General features: G+C 47.3%; 1 long non-coding RNA gene across 3 annotated transcripts; it reads left to right on the forward strand.

Annotated features, from left to right (window-relative positions):
- Positions 1-1,788: 1,788 nt before the first annotated feature.
- LOC148513694 (uncharacterized) lies at positions 1,789-20,852 on the forward strand. Of its 3 annotated transcripts, XR_015880154.1 has the most exons (6): positions 1,789-1,884; positions 3,571-3,720; positions 5,413-5,495; positions 20,308-20,368; positions 20,449-20,555; positions 20,636-20,852. It is a non-coding gene; the product is annotated as an uncharacterized LOC148513694 (long non-coding RNA). The 3 variants fall into 3 exon arrangements; XR_015880155.1 differs by lacking the exon at positions 3,571-3,720 and having other exon boundaries at positions 1,792-1,884; XR_015880156.1 differs by lacking the exon at positions 3,571-3,720 and having other exon boundaries at positions 1,792-1,880.
- The last annotated feature ends 4,427 nt before the right edge of the window (positions 20,853-25,279 follow it).

Consider the following 25,279-nt stretch of genomic DNA (forward strand, 5'->3'; position numbering starts at 1 on the left):
AAACCATATCTAGGTGCACCAACAAAAAAAGTACTTGGCCAAAGAGTGTACATTCCCTTAAAGGGGTTGTTGTAGTGTTTTACTTTTATTCTAAATAAGGATTGTTATGGTGCATACACACTGTCAGATAAAAAGTATGATATAAACGATATCGTTTGATCAGTTACATCGTCCTTATTTTAGCCCCCTCCAACAACCAAACGGCCATCGATGCGTGGGCACGGATGGTCGATATCAATATCAACCATCACCCGTGCAAGCAGGCCAACCTGGTCGATATCGACCTGGTTAGCCTGTTTACTATAGGGACCCGCATCCATTGATCGCATCGCGGGATCGTAGAAATCCAACATGTTGGATTTTGCCGATTTGACGATCAATGATCGTGAGCGTGAAATCGCTGACATTTAACATGGCAAATGTCTGTGATCTGGCGACTGATCACAGAACATCGATGGTGGGAGGTCGGCGTTTCCACCCGGAAACGCCAGCATTTCCTATCGCATCGCCGGATCGCGACTAACAGTCGCTAATGTATGGCCATCTTTATAGATATCCATGGATGACCACAGGTAGCTTAATTAGTACCTCAGTCAATTTGATTTAACCACCTGTGTTCAACCATGGTTATCCCTAAAACCTGAACTGTTGGGGAGCCTTGAGGACCACGTTTGGGAACCTCTGCTCAAGAAAGTACCAGGTAAATGGTCGACAGACTTTATATGGTTTATGGTTTTACTTTTTACAGTAGCACTTTAGTAAGTTTTCCCCTTAAAATATTGACCAATATCATGCTGATCATTATATGCAGAATCCGAATGTGCTGTGGTGCTAATCAGTCATACTGTCTGCATCACAGATACGAGTATAATGTATAGGCTGTAACTTCTAAATAGGAAACAGATCAGTTACATACATACATACATACATACCATACTTGCCGACTATTAAATCTTCCTCCCCAGGAGAGATGGACAGGGAGATGAAACAGGTAGACGGAGTTGGGGGGCGGGGCCGGCCGGATCGTGTCGTTATGCCCTGCCCCCTAGAGGGAATTCACCATGGGCAGAGCTGAATAGATTTGCATAATTAGGCCCCGCCCCCAATTATCAGAACCACCGATCCCCGCTAATATTCTCCCCATTCTGGAAGTGGGCAGAATGCGGGAGAAGTGAATACCCTTCCGGAGGTGCCGGGAGGTTAACCTCAAAATCGGGGGCCTCCCGCAAAAACCGGGAGGGTAGGCACGTATGATAGATACATACATACATACATACATACATACATAAACCCATACAGAGGAATTTATTTACTGTAATCAAAGAGAGTATGCACCATCCTCATGGTTAATTAAACAGAAGATATTGTTAGACCATATTAGCTGCAAAGAGTGCCATCCAAATACCAGCATGTGGTAAAGTGGTTAGCGTTCCTGTCTCACAGCGATGGCGGTCATGCGTTTGATTCCGACCAGGGCACTATCTTTGTGGTGGTTCTATGTTATTTTTGTCTTTGTGTTGATTTGCTCTCAGCACTGTGTAATATGAAGAGTTATATAAATAATTGTTAATAATATTATTATGTCATGTAAATAACTAGCTTTTACGGTGCACAGCTATTATTAATTAGGAAACCCTATCACTGCATATCGGGGCAATAAAGATTTTCTTTTCGGGAATGGCTGGGACATGGGCTCCGATAAGAGCCCATCCCGGCAATCAGTATGAATTAAAGTAAACACGCCTCCGGCCAGCCCACTGCGCATGCGCGGCTATCCAGCTCTGCTCGGGTAATGCGATAAAATAGGCCTCCACCATCCACAGCGATCACCTGCATCTCTCCTCTGCTAACACTCCCGGGGGAGGGGAAACAAAAAGTTGGCAAGTACGACTCACCATTGCGTCCTAAAATTTGAATGTTGCAATTAAAATGTTACAATGCAGCAATCCCAGTTGCTCCGGTGTTTTTGTGTCACGCCATCGTTAAGGTGCATAAGAAAGATGCATTAAAAACATCTGGCTAAAGCCTGCATTCGTTTCTTTGAGTGGTAATCCATTTTCTCAGGGCAAGTGTCTGAACCGGACCTCCTAATCTCACCACAGTGAAAAGTGAGAGGTCACTTGTTCCTCTTCTCTTGCTTTCCTGCTCACTAGCAATGTTCCGTCTAATAAGACAGGTGGAAAATTGTACTTCCTCTGTTCTATCCTATCCGTATCCTGTCCCATCTCATTTAAAAATGAAAAAAAAAAGATTTTGTTGAGTCAACACAAAATTAAAAGAAATACATAGAGACGTCTAACCAGAGGAGCTTGTGCAATGTGTCTGATTTGTCATCCTAATCTCCTGAGTCACAACTATACTGTAAATATTCTACAAGTGTCTCCGCAATTACAGTACATACTGAGGTCTGCTGCTCACAAGGAATGATTTAACGTTTATTTACATTGTATATAGTATTATTATTATAAGTGATAAGAATTGCAGATATCGCATCGGAGTTTTGTGACCTTATAGGGACACAATGTGGCTGATTCTGCACTGCACAGAAAGTGGCTGTAGTTATGGCAGCCGCAGAATCCTGATTTACTGTATTATGCCAATGTGAAAATCTGTAGGTCTAATGCAAGTGTTTTGGCGTCTGCATGTGGGAAGCCGTGCCGCCCATTGTATACATGCAAACCCTCCCAACCGTCATCTCTAGTGTCTGCACTTGCACCAGCCCTGTGCCGGGTGCAAGGGATCTGTCAGAAACAGGCTTCCCATCCCCATATTCATGACTCAGTAGAATTGCGCAGAGCTTTAGCTACAGCCCACAACACTCTAGTGACCCTTCCATAAGTCAGGGAAGACCCCCACACCCCTGGAAGAATATCCACATCTCCCGCATCCCACCCACCCAATCGCGTAACTGCATCATTTGATTTGTGGAAATTTGCTGTATCGGGGACGGGGCCTAATGGCATAGTAAGCCGGCCCCGCCCCTCTAAGCTGTCACCAGTGTCTGCTCCCCGGGCATCTCCTGGGGAGCAGATTAGTAAAGTCGGTAAGTGCTGTATGATTGTAACCCCCCAGTTACTGCACCAACATGCTCTATTTCACAGAAAGACAGATCCGGCCAATTTCCGTCCGACTCAGTGTAGGACAGGGATACACCAAAAATTTGTAATTTTGCATAGTTTCAGCCCCACAGCACCTGCATCTGCCTAGCCTGGACCGACACCTTCCGGCCAGTAGGTCTACAGCAGAGCATCCAAAGGGCATTTCAGGCACGCACGCATCTGTGTGTAGAGCTGCCTAGAGCATCTGGCCAGCACCGTACTTTCTCATGCCAGTGGTCCTGCCCTCATGTGATGTCACGTGTTATGGGGCGGGGCCAGTACAGGGCAGCAGTGAGCTCTGCTTCGGCGATGCCTGGAGGGCAGTAGATTGCTGAACAGATCAAGGTATAGATATCAACTAACAAATGTGTGGGGTTAAGTAGGATTATATGTATAAAAAACATGACAGAACTGGATATAGGGCCTTCATCCAAGGCAATCATATGTGCTTCTGCAATTCGTGCCATTTCAGCCCTGTCGTCTCCCAATGCACCGGCGTATCCCCTCATCCTGCCCAGTTCACTAGGAAGTGGCCGGGATTCCGGAGTTCAACCCACTCTTTCATGGGGCGCGTGGGACTACCCAAAAAATCAGAAGTCTATCGCAACTTCTGGGAGAGAAGGTAAGTATGGGTTAAATACAATATCAATTATACTGTACATAAAGCTGAAAATAGCTTCCTGGTATTATCTGCATACAGTATTAATCATTGAATCATACGCCAGGGTCACAGTGCACATGAGCTGCGATGCCACTGTGACTGTCCTGGCCGCCGCCGCAGCAGCAGCGATGCGATCTCCATACAATTCTGAATCACCATCAATGTATGCCCAAATTACTTCCAACACAACATCAGCCTCTATGGGTCTGATTCAGAGCCGATCGCTATCTGCGTACGCTCGCTAGATGCGTCTGCAAATTTTTCAATTTGATGCCACGGGAAGCGATCGCTCGCCAAGGCAAAAGCACGCCCACCATGTCTTAGCGAGCGGCCACTTTGTGTGAGCGTACACCCAATCGCATAGGCAGAGCCGCCCACCAGCACCACGCCATCTCCAGGAAGTGTATTAAAACATTGGTACATCGAGCACCATCGGATGCAAACGCAGTCCTTGTGGTTGCCTTACTCTACCGCAAGCACTGCGAGGACTTTAGTGTAAATAAAAGGCAAGTGACGTGTACTATGTCGATGCCTGTTAATTATGCACGCCTCTGAAACGGCGTTGAAACACCTAGCCGCGCCTGCGTTCACATCTCCAACCCCCCGTTATTACTGGACTGCCCATGTTACCACCCACAAACGACCTCTCCTGTCACTCATTACACTGGACAGGCTTTGCTGGGCGAGCGAGAGGGTTTCGAACACACTGTGTAGTTCACGCACGTGCAGAACGAGGCGTGCGCATACGCAGACCATCAGGCCGCTTGTGAATGCACAGCGCTAGCGGGCGGCTCTGAATCAGGCCCTATATCTATTAGTATATCACTAGAAGGAAACTAATAACAATAGCAATCAATACACTGTGTAGCAGCAGGTGTTTAGGTCACGATGACGTAATTGCGACATTACACCTCCTGCAACTCCCACCTAGCTGTGCCTCGCATCGCCTACCTCGCTGCCTCCTTCCACAGCTGTAATGTCACCAAGTATCATAAAAGATACAACAATGCTTAAAAGACAAAATAAGAAACCGCATTTTTGCTCTGTCTTCCAAGTTGTCGCTCAGTTGTAAATGACCCCAGCGTGTTGTTCAAATAATAAATATTTCAGGATAATTTGTGTGTAATAAGATATTCCGCAACAACATCAGATTCAGCTGTGTAGGACGTAGAGGTTAGAGTAATGGGATCATTAATTATAACTCTACGATACTCTGCTTAGTGCATTATGTACTTGTTTAAAGTTCTCTCTCTTCCTCACCTCCTCCATCCATCTCTCATTTACACACCCTCTCATTTCTCTCACTAATCCTATTCTTCTTTTCTATAAATGTAATGTATCCTCCCATGGACTTTCTTATAACTATTTCCCAACACATCCTGTTGGCTATTAATCACTTCCTTCTCTCAGTTTCTGTGTTTATATGCTGCCTATATGAATGTATATCTTAGCTTCCATCGCAGGTTATATTTAGATCTAATTATCTCCAATCATCATGGTGACACATCAGTGTATTTGAGGAAAGCTTTTTATTGTATTGTGGAAATATTTTGTTCTTTCACAAATTGTGAAGGAAAATTAGGTAATTAAAAAAAAAATACATTTAGGGAAAAAAAATATTGATATCATTTTTTTGTTTGTTTTTCTCTGCAGAAGTTGGGCACTCCTCATAATGATCTCGTCCAAATGAGGAACACAGAAAAACTTTATAGAACAGGAACCATGGCAAAAAACAGGTGCTGCAACAAAATAATTGTTTATTTGCATAAGATAATTTTTCAGGTCTATTCTAGGCTTTTTCAACCACATATGTATTGTGACAAGGACAATGAAATAGTGTTTGAGGGCAGGTATATTTGTCCCAGGTTTCTGACCTACAGTACATGTTTTAAAAAAAAACAGGAAAATGTTTGTTGTTGTTGTTTAAATAGCTTGCTGAGAGATTTTGAGCTTTGGTAAAAGCCGGTTAAGTATTCCTGGGGTTATGACTGGAGAGTGAGGATGGTCTCCATCCATTAGGCCCATTGTTGGCCTTTAGAGCCTCTAGTACTTGCACCTGTGTTAGTATGTGAAAAACCTGTCTGGCTGGACATCCAGTCTCTCACTGCCTGGGCAAAGGGACTGCAGAGTCTCTGTGAGCGAAAAACCTGCTACTTGGTACAAGTGAGCTACAGTATACCTGCTGAAACTTCCAATGCATGTATGTTTAGTTAATGCTGGACAGACAAGGGGTTTTATTTTATTTGTAAACTTAATAAAACTTTTCGATGTCAACTGTACCCAAAACCTTGGACTTGGTGTTTTCTCTTGGCTGCTGCTCACTACCATCTGCCCCAGGAGATGGTACCTGTCTCCTTAATCCTGTTCTATCTATCTATCTATCTATCTCATATGTATCTATCTATCTATCTAATATCTATCTATCTATCTATCTACAGTATCTATCTATCTATCTCATATCTATAATACTCACACACACAGCTGCTCCACAGTACTCGTACACACAGCTGGTCCTCAGTACCCATACACACAGCTGCTACACAGTATCCATACACACAGCAGCTCCTCAGTACCCATACACACAGCTGCTCCTCAGTATCCGTACACACAGCTGCTACACAGTACCCGTACAAACAGCTGCTACACAGTACCTGTACACACAGCTGCTAAACAGTACCCTTACACACAGCTGCTCCTCACTACTCGTACACACAGCTGCTGCACAGTACCCGTACACACAGCTGCTCCTCAGTACCCGTACACACAGCTGCTCCTCTGTACCCGTACACACAGCCGCTCCTCAGTGCCCGTACACACAGCCGCTCCACAGTACCCGTACACACAGCTGCTCCTCAGTACCCGTACACACAGCTGCTAAACAGTATCCGTACACATAGCTGCTCCACAGTACCCACACACACAGCTGCTCCACAGTACCCGTACACACAGCTGCTCCACAGTACCCGTACACACAGCTGCTCCTCAGTACCCGTACACACAGCTGCTCCTCAGTACACGTACACACGGCTGCTACACAGTACCCGTATACACAGCTGCTACACAGTACCCGTACACACAGCTGCTCCTCAGTACCCGTACACACAGCCGCTCCTCTGTACCCGTACACACAGCTGCTCCTCAGTGCCCGTACACACAGCTGCTCCTCAGTACCCATAAACACAGCTGCTCCTCAGTACCCGTATACACAGCTGCTCCTCAGTACCCGTACACACAGCTGCTACACAGTACCCGTACACACAGCTGCTCCTCAGTACCCGTACACACAGCTGCTAAACAGTATCCGTACACACAGCTGCTCCACAGTACCCACTCACACAGCTGCTCCTCAGTGCCCGTACACACAGCTGCTCCTCAGTACCCATAAACACAGCTGCTCCTCAGTACCCGTATACACAGCTGCTCCTCAGTACCCGTACACACAGCTGCTACACAGTACCCGTACACACAGCTGCTCCTCAGTACCCGTACACACAGCTGCTCCTCAGTACCCGTACACACAGCTGCTGCACAGTACCCGTACACACAGCTGCTACACAGTACCGTACACACAGCTACTCCTCAGTACCCGTACACACAGCTGCTCCTCAGTACCCGTACACACAGCTGCTACACAGTACCCGTACACACAGCTGCTCCACAGTACCCGTACACACAGCTGCTCCTTAGTACCCGTACACACAGCTGCTCCTCAGTACCCGTACACACAGCTGCTCCTCAGTACCCGTACATACAGCTGCTCCTCAGTACCCGTACACACAGCTGCTTCTCAGTGCCCGTACACACAGCTGCTCCACAGTACCGGTACAGACAGCTGTTCCTCTGTACCCGTACACACAGCTGCTCCTCAGTACCCGTACACACAGCTGCTCCTCAGTACCCATACACACAGCTGCTCCTTAGTACCCGTACACACAGCTGCTCCTCAGTGCCCGTACACACAGCTGCTCCTCAGTACCCATACTCACAGCTGCTCCTCAGTATCCGTACACACAGCTGCTACACAGTACCCGTACAAACAGCTGCTACACAGTACCTGTACACACAGCTGCTAAACAGTACCCTTACACACAGCTGCTCCTCACTACTCGTACACACAGCTGCTGCACAGTACCCGTACACACAGCTGCTCCTCAGTACCCGTACACACAGCTGCTCCTCTGTACCCGTACACACAGCCGCTCCTCAGTGCCCGTACACACAGCCGCTCCACAGTACCCGTACACACAGCTGCTCCTCAGTACCCGTACACACAGCTGCTAAACAGTATCCGTACACATAGCTGCTCCACAGTACCCACACACACAGCTGCTCCACAGTACCCGTACACACAGCTGCTCCACAGTACCCGTACAACCAGCTGCTCCTCAGTACCCGTACACACAGCTGCTCCTCAGTACACGTACACACGGCTGCTACACAGTATCCGTACACACAGCTGCTACACAGTACCCGTACACACAGCTGCTCCTCAGTACCCGTACACACAGCCGCTCCTCTGTACCCGTACACACAGCTGCTCCTCAGTGCCCGTACACACAGCTGCTCCTCAGTACCCATAAACACAGCTGCTCCTCAGTACCCGTATACACAGCTGCTCCTCAGTACCCGTACACACAGCTGCTACACAGTACCCGTACACACAGCTGCTCCTCAGTACCCGTACACACAGCTGCTAAACAGTATCCGTACACACAGCTGCTCCACAGTACCCACTCACACAGCTGCTCCTCAGTGCCCGTACACACAGCTGCTCCTCAGTACCCATAAACACAGCTGCTCCTCAGTACCCGTATACACAGCTGCTCCTCAGTACCCGTACACACAGCTGCTACACAGTACCCGTACAAACAGCTGCTCCTCAGTACCCGTACACACAGCTGCTCCTCAGTACCCGTACACACAGCTGCTGCACAGTACCCGTACACACAGCTGCTACACAGTACCGTACACACAGCTACTCCTCAGTACCCGTACACACAGCTGCTCCTCAGTACCCGTACACACAGCTGCTACACAGTACCCGTACACACAGCTGCTCCACAGTACCCGTACACACAGCTGCTCCTTAGTACCCGTACACACAGCTGCTCCTCAGTACCCGTACACACAGCTGCTCCTCAGCACCCGTACACACAGCTGCTCCTCAGTACCCGTACACACAGCTGCTTCTCAGTGCCCGTACACACAGCTGCTCCACAGTACCGGTACAGACAGCTGTTCCTCTGTACCCGTACACACAGCTGCTCCTCAGTACCCGTACACACAGCTGCTCCTCAGTACCCGTACACACAGCTGCTCCTCAGTACCCGTACACACAGCTGCTCCTCAGTGCCCGTACACACAGCTGCTCCTCAGTACCCATAAACACAGCTGCTCCTCAGTACCCGTATACACAGCTGCTCCTCAGTACCCGTACACGCAGCTGCTACACAGTACCCGTACACACAGCTGCTCCTCAGTACCCGTACACACAGCTGCTCCTCAGTACCCGTACACACAGCTGCTCCTCAGTACCCGTACACACAGCTGCTCCTCAGTACCCGTACACACAGCTGCTCCTCAGTACCCGTACACACAGCTGCTGCACAGTACCCGTACACACAGCTGCTACACAGTACCGTACACACAGCTACTCCTCAGTACCCGTACACACAGCTGCTCCTCAGTACCCGTACACACAGCTGCTACACAGTACCCGTACACACAGCTGCTCCACAGTACCCGTACACACAGCTGCTCATTAGTACCCGTACACACAGCTGCTCCTCAGTACCCGTACACACAGCTGCTCCTCAGTACCCTTACACACAGCTGCTCCTCAGTACCCGTACACACAGCTGCTTCTCAGTGTCCGTACACACAGCTGCTCCACAGTACCGGTACAGACAGCTGTTCCTCTGTACCCGTACACACAGCTGCTCCTCAGTACCCGTACACACAGCTGCTCCTCAGTACCCGTACACACAGCTGCTCCTCAGTACCCGTACACACAGCTGCTCCTCAGTACCCGTACACACAGCTGCTCCACAGTACCGGTACACACAGCTGCTCCTCTGTACCCGTACACACAGCTGCTCCTCAGTTCCTAATTAAACTGTATTTAATATGAGATTAATTAAGCTTTCTTTTCAAAAATCCAGTTTAGGGGGCTGACTTAGGGCCTGATTCAGAGCCGCTCGTAAGCGGCCGCTCGTTCGCACTGAGCGATGTTCGCACAACTGCGCATGCGTACGGATTGTAATACGCATGCGCGAACCAGTCAGTGCGGCCGAAACTCGTTTGTTCGCAAAATAGCGAATGTCTGCTATTTTGATTGACAGGAGGAGGCGTATGTGGGTGGTAACAGGGGAAGGTGCTTGAAAATGGGGAGTGGAATTCAGAACGCAGGCGTGCTTAAAGGTCAAAACGGGCGTTTTATGGGTGTGCATAATTAATACAGCAGCGTCAGCGACCACGTCACTTGGTTTTTTTTAGTCAGAACTACTCGCACAATAGCGGTTGAAAAAACCAACCACAAGAATAGCGAGCAGTTCATACGCTGTTCGATGTACTCGATTAATCTAATAAATAGCGGACATGACGTATAGTGCGAGCGGCCAAGGGGCGTATTTTTCAAAATTTCGACCGCAAGTTTTGCTCGCTCGTTCAGACTTAGAGGCGTGAACAGACCGCAAAGTGCGAACGGTTCATTTGAATCGCCACCCCTTTTTTCTGAACGAATGACCGCAAATAGCGTCCGGCTCTGAATCAGGCCCTCAGAGTTCTGCACAAACCCTTTGGTTTTCGTAGAACTCGATGTTAGCAGATCTGCGCATGTGAAAGATCTGTACTGCGCAGGTGCAGATCTCATTATGCGAGCTCGCTGGCAGTGCCGTGATGCCGCAGCCTTATTGACCATTTGGGGGTGGAGCAGGGGCAGCTTCAATCACCATTCCAGGAAATGGGGTGTTGGCCCTGCTTTCTGGGTGTGCTGAAGCTAGTGGCTGCGTCATTGTACGCGGCTTCACTGGCCCCGGCAGCATGAAAACACTGAGGGTTACTCAGATGTGCCGATGCTGCGTCTCCGAACACAGGAAAACAGAAAAAAATCACAGAAGCCGGCAGGAGACGTCTAGTACACAAGATGCCTCCTGTGGATTTAGCATATTATTGCAGTCATTATGTACAGTACAAAGTCGCAGCTTATAATCGCAGAGCCGTATGTACAAAGTCGCAGCTTACAATCGCAGAGCCGTATGTTCAAAGTGACAGCTTATAATCGCAGAGCCGTATGTGCAAAGTCGCAGTTTATAATCGCAGAGCCGCTATGTACAACGTCACAGCTTATAATCGCAGAGCCGAATGTACAAAGTCGCAGCTTACAATCGCAGAGCCGTGTGTTCAAAGTCACATCTTATAATCGCAGAGCCGTATGTGCAAAGTCGCAGCTTATAATCGCAGAGCCGCTATGTACAACGTCACAGCTTATAATCGCAGAGCCGTATGTACAAAGTCGCAGCTTACAGTCACAGAGCCGCTACGTGCAAAGTCACATCTTACAGTCGCAGACCCGCTATGTACAAAGTCACAGCTTATAATCGCAGAGCCGTATGTACAAAGTCACAGCTTACAATCGCAGAGCCGTATGTACAAAGTCGCAGCTTACAATCGCAGAGCCCCTATGTACAAATTCGCAGCTTACAGTCGCAGAGCCGCTATGTACAAAGTTGCAGCTTATAATCGCAGAGCCGTATGTACAAAGTTGCAGCTTACAATCGCAGAGCCGTATGTACAAAGTCGCAGCTTACAGTCACAGAGCCGCTATGTACAAAGTCGCAGCTTACAGTCGCAGAGCCGCTATGTACAAAGTCGCAGCTTACAGTCGCATAGCCGCTATGTACAAAGTCGCAGCTTATAATCGCAGAGCCGCTATGTACAAAGTCGCAGCTTACAGTCGCAGAGCCGCTATGTACAAATTCGCAGCTTACAGTCGCAGAGCCGCAATGTACAAAGTCGCAGCTTACAGTCGCAGAGCCGCTATGTACAAAGTTGCAGCTTACAGTAGCAGAGCCGCTATGTACAAAGTCGCAGCTTACAGTAGCAGAGCCGCTATGTACAAAGTCGCAGCTTACAGTCGCAGAGCCGCTATGTACAAAGTCGCAGCTTACAATCGCAGAGCCCCTATGTGCAAAGTCGCAGCTTACAGTCGCAGAGCCGCTCTGTGCAGTCACAGTTTACAGTCGCAGAGTCGCTATGTACAAAGTCGCAGGTTACAATTGCAGAGTCGCAATGTACAAAGTCGCAGCTTACAATTGCAGAGCCGCTATGTACAAAGTCGCAGCTTACAATTGCAGAGCGATATGTACAAAGTCGCAGTTTATCATCGCAGAGCCGCTATGTACAAAGTCACTGCTTACAATCACAGAGCCGCTATGTACAAAGTCGCAGTTTATCATCGCAGAGCCGCTATGTACAAAGTCACCACTTACAATCGCAGAGCCGCTATGTACAAAGTCGCAGCTTACAGTCGCAGAACCGCTATGTACAAAGTCGCAGGTTACAGTCGCAGAGCCGCTATGTACAAAGTCGCAGCTTATAATCGCAGAGCCGTATGTACAAAGTCGCAGCTTACAATCGCAGAGCCACATGTACAAAGTCGCAGCTTACAATCGCAGAGCCCCTATGTACAAAGTCGCAGCTTACAGTCGCAGAGCCGCTATGTACAAAGTCGCAGGTTACAGTCGCAGAGCTGCTATGTACAAAGTCGCAGCTTATAATCGCAGAGCCATATGTACAAAGTCGCAGCTTACAATCGCAGAGCCGCATGTACAAAGTCGCAGCTTACAATCGCAGAGCCCCTATGTACAAAGTCGCAGCTTACAGTCGCAGAGCCGCTAGGTACAAAGTCGCAGCTTATAATCGCAGAGCCGTATGTACAAAGTCGCAGCTTACAATCGCAGAGCCGTATGTACAAAGTCGCAGCTTACAATCGCAGAGCCCCTATGTACAAAGTCGCAGCTTACAGTCGTAGAGCCGCTATGTACAAAGTCGCAGCTTACAGTCGCATAGCCGCTATGTACAAAGTCGCAGCTTATAATCGCAGAGCCGCTATGTACAAAGTCGCAGCTTACAGTCGCAGAGCCGCTATGTACAAATTCGCAGTTTACAGTCGCAGAGCCGCTATGTACAAAGTCGCAGCTTACAGTCGCAGAGCCGCTATGTACAAAGTCGCAGCTTATAATCGCGGAGCCGTATGTACAAAGTCACAGCTTACAGTCGCAGAGCCGCTATGTACAAAGTCGCAGCTTACAGTCGCAGAGCCGCTATGTACAAAGTCGCAGCTTACAGTCGCATAGCCGCAATGTAACCCTAGATTGCAAGCTCCTAGGAGCTCCTCCTCCCCATTGTCTCACAGCCGTCTTCTCTATCACTTCAATGACAGCCTTCAGCTTCCTAGCTGTATTGTGTACTGAGAACTGTGTTGCTAATTGTTACTTGTGCTCTGTTTATATTTTGGTTACTGTATTGTAATGTAATGTTGACCAGGGCCGTAGCTAGGGTGGTGTGGTCGGTGCCTCCGCACAGTGGCCCTGATTTAGAGCCGGACGCTCTGAATCAGGGCCGTCCTTCTTAATTTTTAGAGCGGCCTCCTGGCCGCTCATATAGCTGTGGGTGACCACCCACAGCTATAGCGAGCGGCCAGGAAGGTGGTCGCGATGGCTTGGCCGTCGCTATACAGGTCTAGCACATGCACACGATGGAGCCGCCTCCGTCGTGCGCATGCGCACTGGGCCAACATCGACCCGCTTGCTAGCGCTCAGGCCCAGAGCGCAACATTGCTGAGGGCGGAACACCGACCGCCCACCCACCATCTCATAATACTATTAGTATATTCCAATCACTAGTGCCAGGCGGCCGCTGCTGTGTGCCCGCGGCGCCCAGCACAGAGGAGGCAGGGCAGACAGACGCAGCCTCCCCGCCACCTTCTGACGTCCCGACTCCAGCAACCTATTTGGGCAGGAGAGACGGAGACGTGATGACATCATCTGTTTGAGCCGAAAGCTCTCTGGGGCTTGCGGCCACGAGACCCTTCCACAAGGGTCTCGTCGAAAGCCCGATGGTCACGATGGTCTTGAGCATCGCGACCATCATCCTGGCCGCTTGCATTAGCGGTGGGGCTCCTGGGGGCCGCTCCATAAAAAAAAAAGACGCCCTGATTCAGAGCGAGCGCTTTGTCAGAGCGTCCGGCTCTGAATCAGGGCCTATGTGTGCGCTATATAAATAACTCCTAATAAATAAATAATAAGTCATTTCCTGTATGTCCTGTCTCAGGAACTGGTGATGTGTTTTTTTTAATGGGTTTAAGTTATCCAGAATTTTGTAATTCCAAATCATCTTCAAAATCATCAACACTGTTGTGAAACTGGACTCTCATTAATACTTAGCATAGAATAGACAGTCGGTATAATTGTAAACAGAAAAGTATATTACTGTACTGTATTAAAACTAGAGATGAGCGGTTCGGATTTGAGTGACCGCCTGACTCGGATCCCACTTCGAGGCCGAACAGCAACCTACTGATGCAGTGATAGCGGTCTGCCCTACACAGAAACAAACACACAGCCGCCAGCGGCGGCTGTGTGTTTGTTATAGCAGCCAATGAGAGTCAGACAGACTCTCATTGGCTGCTGCATCCCCGGAGAGAGCCAGCTGGAGCTCACTTATGACCTCCACCTTCTGGCTCCCCCCGCTGCGGGTGTTGGGAGAGACATCATGACGTCTCTCCCATAGTGCAGAGAGGAGCAGGCGGCTGCGGTCACAACAGGAGCGGGGATTCAGGTACGTTTTTTTGTTTTGTTTTTTCTTTGTGTGTAAGTTGGGTGGCGCTACTGGGGGCACTACTAATGGGGGCATACTACTAGGGGCACATCTAATGGGGGCACAACTACTGGGGGAACTTCTAATGGGGGCACTTGTAATGGGGGCACTACTAGGGGCACTACTACTGGGGCATACTACTGGGGGCACTACCAGTGGGGCATACTACTGGGGGCACTACTAGTGGGGATACTAATGGAGGCACAACTACTAGGGGCACTTCTACTGGGGGCATACTACTGGGGACACTACTACTGGGGGCATACTACTAGGGATACTACTACTGGGGGCATACTACTAGCGGCATACTACTAGGGATACTACTACTGGGGGCATACTACTAGGGATACTACTACTGGGGGCATACTACTAGCGGCATACTACTAGGGATACTACTACTGGGGGCATACTACTAGGGATACTACTACTGGGGGCATACTACTAGCGGCATACTACTAGGGATACTACTACTGGGGGCATACTACGGATACTACTACTGGGGGCATACTACTAGGGATACTACTACTGGGGGCATACTACTAGGGATACTACTACTGGGGGCATACTACTAGCGGCATACTACTAGGGATACTACTACTGGGGGCATACTACTAGGGACACTACTACTGGGGGCATACTACTAGGGACACTACTAATGGGGGCATACTACTGAAAGCACTGCATAGGGGGCACTACTACTGAGGGCATTGTGTAAGGGACACTATTGCTGTGGGCATTGTATAAGGGGCATTACTACTGTGGGCTTTGTGCATAAGGGTAACTAATGTGGACATTGTGTAAAAGGGGCACTACTGTGTGTCGTAACATAAATAAGAGACACTACTTTATGGTGTAATGTGAATCAGGGGCACTATGTGCGGTGTAATGTGAATAAGATTGTGCACTGTGACTCCTTGGGCCGTAACCCACTGTGTAAGCAAGTACTGTGACTCTGCTGGCCATACCCCACTGGGTGGGTGCACTACTTTTCATTTCTGCCACTGCTGTGTGGCAATGTGTCAGAGATGTACTTTATACTGTGGTGTCTGTGCCGCTGCTCTGTCGCTTAGTAACCAGTCAGCTCACTCCAACCTTTGGCCAATAATGTTGAAAACAATACTATAAGCTGTGAGGTGGTCTAAATTGACTGGAAATGACTGGAAATTAATGTTATCGAGGTTAATGATACTCTAGGAAGAAATAAAAGCTAAATTTATGTGATTTTAGCTTTTTTTTGTCAATGTTTGTAAAAATATCCAAATCCAAATCCAAAGCCAGTCACCGCAGTTTGGCAAATCCACATCCAAAGCCGGACGACAAATTAGAACCAAATCCAGCAAAAATGGTCCGGCGCACATCCCTAATTAAAACCTATTACAGCAGAAACTGTAATACTCCAAGACACAGTTATATACAGTACATATAAAAAAAGTAACATTTTTATTCCATCAATCAGAATAGATCATATGATAATGTATCAAATATGCATAAAAGGAAATAGCGCATATATATTTATCTAAAACTCAATTGCTATAATTATAATAAACAGCACAATGTACATTTTAATATTCCACCGGGGAACTTAATGAAACTAATTTAAAATATAATAATTGTGGTGCAGAGGGAAAGATGTAATATGAAGAAGTATTTCATAGCAAAACTGGATGATTTATGATCATTTGAAAAGGTTTCAACAATCGAATTCCATCCTTAGTGTAACATGCATATTTGATACATATGCCCTATTTTGATTGTTCCTATTTTATATATATATATATATATATATATATATATATATAACAGTGTCTTGGAGTATTGCAGTTTCTGCTATAAAAAATACCAGTAAAACTACTGAAGAAGTGCTAGGGTGTAAGGCAATTATAAAGGTGAGCAGCTGTAAACAGGATAGTCAGTGCTCAATAGATAACAAATGTGTGTAGAAATTAGAATAAACAGCGCTCTAATAGTGAAAATAAAATTGCATATTTTAATATGGCAATTCACACAGTGAGGTCCCCAGGGCACAGGACCAATAATGGGCTGGTATAGTGATACTCGCCTACTAGGCAACCCAGCAATGATGGAGGACATGTTCCTCTGGATCAGGAGGAGTGGTAAATAGTGTAGCACCCAATAACTGACGCGTTTCGCTGTGTCCAAATCACAGCTTTATCAAAGGTCTTGCCATATCGCTTAATGGACCCTGGTTATATTTGGACACTGGACTTTCCCTAAACAGTCCATCACACATCTGTGGCTGGGGAACCTAAATTGTGCAAAAGGTCACCAGCATTGCCAAACAGACCTCACTCCTATGTGGACATTGGACTGGGTAATTATTTGGCTGGACTTACATCTACAACATGCATAATACTGATTAGACGGACATATGAACTTGCTTCCTATGTGATCAGGACCCACCTTTTGAGTGACACTCTTTTGAGAGTGATGTGTATGACATTTTAAAGAAGCTTTATGATTTTACACTATTAATGTGTTGATTAGGGTTATCTAACTATTCATTAAGTATTAAAATATGCAATTTTATTTTCACTATTAGAGCGCTGTTTATTCTTGTTTATACACACAGTTTATGCTATAATAGGTTTTAATATTCTCAAAAGCGCAGTACCACTTTTGTTTTTTTTGAGTGATTTCTTCTAATCGCTAGTCTACACACGCTGCACAGGTGACTGCTGTTGTAATTAGTTGATAACGAGCGCCTGAAATAAGGAACACTGGGGGAGATGCATGAAGCACTGAAGCAGTATCAGCGCACGTTATGTGCGCTGATACCACTTCTCCCCGATGTATGTTTGGGGGGTTGCGCAGTAAATGACAGGGGCATAGATAGCAGCGCCGATCGGCAGGGCATGAATGAACGATCAGTCCACCTGACCATTCCACCAGCTGGAGCTGTCGCTATCGATATCTACAGCCTGGCGATGCCCTATCCCCACGGCAGGGACAGCGCTGTTCCTGCTGCGGTGACAGCCGGCTCCAGGGCTGCACGCCGGATCTCACAATACTTGCAAGTTGAGTGGAACCGGCCGGGACTGAGACACAGCGCATCAGCACTAGGCTGATGCGCTATGGACCTCATTCAGAACCGCTCGCTAAGCTGCGCTCGCTCGTTAGGAGCGATTTTCGCATGTCTGTGCATTCGTCTAAGTCGCAGTGCGTGTGCGCAAACTATCATCTGCGATGTACAATCGAGCGCTCGTAGTACACAGACAGGATGCTACTCAGATGCGCCGTTTGTGGGTGATAACAGGGGAAGGTGCTTGTGAACGGGGGAGTGGTTGTGCGATCGCAGGCGTGTCTGACAGTCAGAACGGCGTTTAATGGGTGTGCATAATTAGCAAAGTAGTGTCATCGCACACGTGACTTGGTTGTATTTTAGCCTAAACTGCTCGCAGTGCTTGGGGTATTTTATGTCAACCCCAAGTCGCTGCGAGCAGCTCCGATGGCCCTCGATGTTCACGATTAAACAGACACTTCCTGGAGATGACGTATGCTGAGAGTGACAGGTGAGAGGTTTTATAGTCCAGCGTACGCTAACTGCCGTCGCTCACTAAGATATACAGGGCGTCCTTACAGCGCAAACAGCGAGCACTTGATTTGCATACCTGGCCCCTATTTCAAAGCGAGCGATCGCATCTAGCGAGAGTCTCTGAATGAGGTCCTATGTCCACAGGCAGGGATCGCCGGAGGGGGGTGTTAACGCCTCCCCCTCTCCGGCCGATGAGATGTTCATACATCTAATCGTTACTGCCTCCCGCTTTGCCTCGGTAAAGAGATGAAGCAGGGAGCGATATAGCGGCACACTAGGTGCCGCTATGATACAGCCCCCCCACTGTTTCTAAAGTAGTGTATACGCTATGTAAGAATTATTTCCATTGTGTCAGGTATATTCCCTAAAGGTCTTTACCTGAATACTACAACCCGGCTAATAGACAATACTTGTAGGCAGTGGTTTTCTTTTACTGTAGAATACATACAATATCACTGTCTAGGGCTTTTTACCCCTCAGAGGGCATGACACAAAGGGGTATATTTGGTAAAAGTCAATTTTAATCGATTTAAAATCAATGACAATCAAACCACTGTAAGTGATTAATGGTTTTGTCAGCACTTATGGTGAATAACACGATTTAGCTGCCACCATCAAGGGTTAATTGGAGATAGCCCTTATGCCGGCCATACACGGTAAGATTTTTTTATACGATTTGCACGATTTTGATAGATTGCAACGATCATTCGCGCATATCGTGTGTGTTTTGGCATGCTGTACGATGGCGGTGCGGAGAGCTTCAATCAGAACACAACATCTGTCAATCTGGACATAGATGGTTATCTGTTCTTTTCCTGGTCTGGGTTAGCTCCAGTGTCCTCAGCGGTCGTAAACCTCAGTCCCTCTGCAACACAGGCCTATGTCAGCTATTGGGCATCCATATTGACACATTGCACAGAACAATTTTACATACTGGACGCATAGATTAAAAGGAAACAGTTGCTTTATACAAAAAACGTTTATGAAATATAATTTCTGCCGATTACTTCTGGGCCTAATCGCTGTATATAAGTGAGGTATGTATTCTAGGTATGACATCATGACTGTCCTGTTTATCAGTGGGAATTGTATTCCAGGAATGACATCATGGCTGTCCTGTATATATCAGTGGGCTCCATATTCCATGTATAACATATGGCTGTCCTGTATATCACTGGGCTCTGTATTTCAGGTATAACATTATGGCTGTCCCTTTTATCAGTGGTCTCCATATTCCAAGTATAACATCATGGCTCTCCTGTATATAACTGGGCTGTGTATTCCAGGTATGACATCATGGCTGTCCTGTATATCAGTGGGTTCCATATACCAGGCAGGCATCACATCATGGCTGTACTATATATCAGTGGGTTTCATATACCAGGTATGACATCATGGCTGTACTATAAATCAGTGGGTTTCATATACCAGGTATGACATCATGAATGTCCAGTATATCAGTGGGTTCCATATACCAGGCATCACATCATGGCTGTACTATATATCAGTGGGTTTCATATACCAGGTATGACATCATGGGTGTCCAGTATATCAGTGGTTTCCATATACCAGGCATCACATCATGGCTGTACTATATATCAGTGGGTTTCATATACCAGGTATGACATCATGAATGTCCAGTATATCAGTGGGTTCCATATACCAGGTATGACATCATGGCTGTACTATATATCAGTGGGTTCCATATACCAGGTATGACATCATGGCTGTACTATATATCAGTGGGTTCCATATACCAGGTATGACATCATGGCTGTACTATATATCAGTGGGTTCCATATACCAGGTATGACATCATGGATGTACTATATATCAGTGGGTTACATATACCAGGTATGACATCATGGCTGTACTATGTTTCAGTGGGTTCCATATACCAGGTATGACATTATGGCTGTACTATATATCAGTGGGTTCCATATACCAGGTATGACATCATGGATGTCTTGTATATCAGTGGGTTTCATATACCAGGTATGACATCATGGCTGTACTATATCAGTGCCCTCCATATTCCCGGGTATGACATCATGGCTCTCCTGTATATCAGAGGGTTCCATATTCCATGTATAACAAATTGCTGTCTTGTATTTCAGTGGGTTCCATTTACCAGTATGACATCATGGCTTTCCTATATCACTGCCCTCCATATTCCAGGTATGACATTATGGCTGTTCTGTATATCACTAGGTTCTATGTGCCAAGTATGAGGTCATGACTGTCCTGTATATCCCTAGGTTCTGTGTGCCAGGTATGACATCACAGCTGTCCTGTATATCATTGGGTTCTGTATTCCATGTATAACATCATGGCTGCCTCCGTATCAGTGGGTTGTGTATGCCAGGTATGACATCATGGGTATCCTGTATATCAGTGGGTTCTGTATTCCATGTACAACATCATGACTGTCCTGTTTATCCCTAGGTCCTGTGTGCCAGCTATTACATCATGGCTGTCCTGTATATCCCTAGGTCATGTGTGCCAGCTATGACATCATGGCTGTCCTGTATTTCATTGGGTCCTGTATTCCAGGTATAACGTCATGGCTGTGCTCTATATCATTGTGCTCCACATTCTGGGTATGACAAATTGTCTGTCCTGTATTTCAGTGGGCTCCATATTCCATCCATGTATTAAAGTGCTGCAGTTTCATTTTTCAAACGAATACGTTATGAAATCTTTTTGATACACTATATATAGTTTTGATTAACCTAAAAGTTTCACTGCCTTGTATATAAAAATGTTCTTTGATGAGGAATGTGCTGACTTGCTGATCAGCCAGCAGGGCACCAGCTCAATTCAAAGCTGATAGACAGAATAAAATCTGCAGAGATTTATGGATGTGTAGGGGTTTTCCTCTTGAAAACTGAATGTGACATCATTTAGCTGTAAGGCGAACATTACTTAACAATTACAAAATTCCTAACAGCACAGTATTAACTGTAGCTTAAAGGCAATAAGTTTGTTTTTTTATTTTTGAGTTGAGGGCCTGATTCAGACCCGGACGCTAAGTTGCGCTCGCTCTGAGCGATGGTCGCCTGTCTGCGCATGTGTATAAGTCGCAGTGTGCGTGCGCAAACTAGAACGAATGATCAGATTTTGCTCGCCCGCCCTGAAAAGACTGCTCAGTGGAATGAGTGACAGAAAGCGCCGTTTGTGGGTGGTAACAGGGGAATGTGATTGTGAATGGGTTGAGTGGGTGGTGCACACGTGTCTGACTGACAGAACGGAGTTTAATGGGTGTGCATAATTAGCAAAGTAGCATCAATGAAAACATCACTTGTTTGTTTTTTACCCTGAACTGCTCGGAGTGCTTGTGGGAGGGTAAGGTCTACCTCAAGTGCTGTGAGCAGCTCCGATGACTCTCGATGTTACCGATTAATCCTTCAAATACCAGAGATCAGGGCCGGATTAAGGGCAGGGCGACAGGGGCGGTCTTCCAGGGGCCCCCACACATAGGGGGCCCCCACACACTGTCCCCGACCCCTGGCCACATGCCCGGCGAAAAGGTTGATCGTGATCTACTGGAAGCTCGCGGAGCTCCCGCCCGTAGATCGCAATCAACTAAGGTAAGTGGGAACGTTGGCCTCTGAATACTGGGGGCAACTACTGGGGGCATTTAGGAAGAGGCACAACTACTGGGGGCATTGCAAGGGGCACAACTACTGGGGGCATTTAAGAAGAGGCACAACTACTAGGGGCATTGCAATAGGCACAACTACTGGGGGTATTTAAAAAGAGGCACAACTACTGGGGGCATTGCAAGGGGCACAACTACTGGGGGTATTTAAGAAGAGGCACAACTACTGGGGGCATTGGAAGGGGCACAACTACTGGGGGTATTTAAGAAGAGGCACAACTACTGGAGGCATTGCAGGGAGCACAACTACTGGAAGTATTGAAGTAGATGCTCAACTACAAAGGGCATAAAAGAAGGGGCACAAATACTGGGGGCATTGGAGGAAAGGCACAAATACTTGGGGCATTACAGAAGGGGCACAATTACTGGGGGCATTAAAGAAGGGGCACAACTACAGAGGGCATTGAAGGGACACAACTACAGGGGGCATTGCAGAAGGGCACAACTGCTGGGGGCATTGCAGATGGGGCACAACTACAGGGGGCAGGGGCACAACTACAGGGGGCATTGGACATCAGGCAGACAGACCGGTGTGTGTATGTGTGTGTGTATATATATATATATATATATATATATATATAATATATTTATTTATATATATAACTTATTGATGGGGGCCCCCACACGTTTGTTGCCCAGGGGCCCCCACAGACCTTAATACGGCCCTGCCAGAGATGAAGTGTGTTGTGAGTGGCAAGGGGGAGTCTTTATACACTAGCGAGCGCTTATTGCTGGGGCTCGCTAAGACATAGAGGGCGACCTTACGATACGCAGTGCGAGCGCTTAATTTAAATATCCGGCCCCTTTTTGCTAGGGAGCGGCCGCAATTTGCGAGCGGATCTGAATCAGGCCCTTAGTTAGTACAACTTTAAGTGTCGGCATGGGTAGAATAGAAGCCTGGTTCCCAGGGAGATGATTGCTCCAAATGAATCGCATTCCAAGGGTGGAGTTTGGAGGGCATGGGGAGTGCCCATCCTGAACACTTCATTGTTTTTCAGAGGGTACCACCTGGTTTCTACACTATAAATGCTCCTATACAGAGGGAATGTTTATAACATTTGAAGTACTCTCTGGTTCCTTCCATTATTGCTCTCTATTCATACTTACCAACTCTTGAAAACTCCTCTCCGCTAGCAGCCCCAAGAGGAGGGGCTGGGCCGGACTATAGACATCATTAGGCCCACCCCTTTCATGGAAAAGTCAGAGATTCTTGGGCCTGTGAGGAGGGAGTGGGGCTAAATGATGCGATTTGCCCCCTCTATACGGACCTGCAAATTCCCCATAAAATCTCCCCATCCTGCCTACCTGTGCTTCTGGGGTTGCAGGGGGAGTTACCTGAAAAATCAAGAGCCTCCCGCGACTTCCAGGAGTGTAGGCAGGTATGTCTCTATTGTGCCAGAGACAGTTTGTGAGTCTGCCTCCAATCATTGCCTAGGGGCACCATGCAATACCTTATGGAACTTCTGAGGTAACCCAGGAATGTGCTACATCTATGAGTTGGAGAGATCAGACCCCCTAGGGGTAAATTTACAAAGTATCGTGTCTGGTAGAAAATGCTGGGTATCGCTAGTCATTGTGGGAGTTTTTCTCGATCAAACACACAGATATTCAAAGAATTATGTGTCTCTAAACCGCGTTTTTCGATGGTCTGTACAATCGCGTTTGATCATGTGAAAGTTCAGTCAGTCTTCAGCATGGGGATCCCTTTTTATTTTTGCGGCCCCCACTTTCTGAGGATTGCCAGCCCTGGGCTGACCATTTTAGGGTGGGTGAATGCTTTGGCAAGAGAACCCCACGCTGTGCCTCCTCCTGCTTATGGCATTACCACTTCGACTGGTTCAGCCCGGTGCTGGTTACAGAAAAATAGGGGGAACCCCACACTGGTTTTTCTCAGATTTTCCTGTATTACAATGGGCTCAGAGTTGCAGGGCTGGTTATGCTATTGGAGGAGGACCCCACGCCAATTTTATTCTTAATTTTTAACTGTTTTTTTTCACCAAAAACACACACAAGCACTGCACAGATCACACGTATCTGTGCAGTTCTTCTGCCGAGGACGTTGCTGAGGAACTCGTTTATTTGATTCTTCTAGTTTGGCCCGAGTTTGCTCCATGTTGGTTTTAATTTTGAAGCGATTCTTAGTAAATCCGTGAGTTGTATTTAGATAATGGAAAGTACAGTACTTGCAAGTTGGTTCAATGGTCTAGTCAATTCTATTTGCACGTGCGACTATTTTGTTTTGAATCGTGTTTTTACACCCATGTTTGGCTTTAGTAAATCTATAAGTTGCAAAAACGGGCCAAACTCGAACGGGCATGCGATCGTGGCCACACACAAGTCTTAGTAAATTTACTCCCTAGTCTGTAAAAGTAGTTACATACTTACACACGTTTCAGATTTAAGAAACAAGAAAATAAATAATCTTCCATCTCTTCAGCAGGAAAAACCCAAAACGCAGACAGCAAGCCATCATCACTACTCTTACCCAGTTGTAGGAAGTGTAATCCAAACAGCGGACTACTGTATATAGGCCCTGATTCAGAGCCGCTGGCTCTGACAGAGCGCTCGCTCTGAATCAGGGCCGGGCATTTTTTTTTTTTAGAACAGCCTCTTGGCCGCTCACATAGCTGTGGGTGACAACCCACAGCTATTGCGAGCGGCCATGATGATGGTCGCGATGGTCAAGACCATCGCGACCATCGGGTTTGCGAGGAGACCCTTGTGGTAGGGTCTCGTGGCCGCAAGCCCCAGAGAGATTTCGGCTCTAACAGAGCCGAAATCTCTCCCACTGACATCACTCGTGATTTACATTGGGAAATGACATGGCTGATCGCCTGGACACTGAGCTGTTACATTCTGTGTGTTGTGTTTATTTAAAATGACACTTTCAGAAAGGTCCTAGCAGTAAGTACACAATCACTGCACAGACCCTGCCTCCCAGTACACACAGCTAGTATATGGTTCCTCTTCCCTCCTCCTCACGTGTAACCAGAATTTTTCCCAATTTTCACTTCTTCCTTGTGTAACCAAGGCTCACATGACAGCACATGACTGCTGGCTGGCTGAGATAATCTCATGAAATAGAGAAGGCAGGAATGTATATGGCTGGAGCTGAAAAAGGTTTTATCCTTCCTGCTCCTCTTAATCCACCGTTGTACAGTATCATGAATAGTCATTTATCACGTGGCATCTAACCAGTGCCCATGCCAGTTTGTTTGAGATGATCTCTGAAGAATGATTAATATTGTCGTAGAAGAATAAGGGGCATATTCATCAAAAAAAAGCGCCACGCCCCCGTTTCCGGGAACGCTGCCCCCCGGAAACGTCCCACCGCTCCACCTCCCAAATGCCGCAGCCTATCAGTCAGGCTGTGGCTGGGAGGCTCTGCGAGCGAACTCACAGGTGGAGGGCTGCACATGCAGAGTACA

This window comes from Taudactylus pleione, unplaced genomic scaffold (assembly GCF_031769625.1).
Source record: "Taudactylus pleione unplaced genomic scaffold, aTauple2 ptg000274l, whole genome shotgun sequence".
NCBI lineage: Eukaryota > Metazoa > Chordata > Amphibia > Anura > Myobatrachidae > Taudactylus > Taudactylus pleione.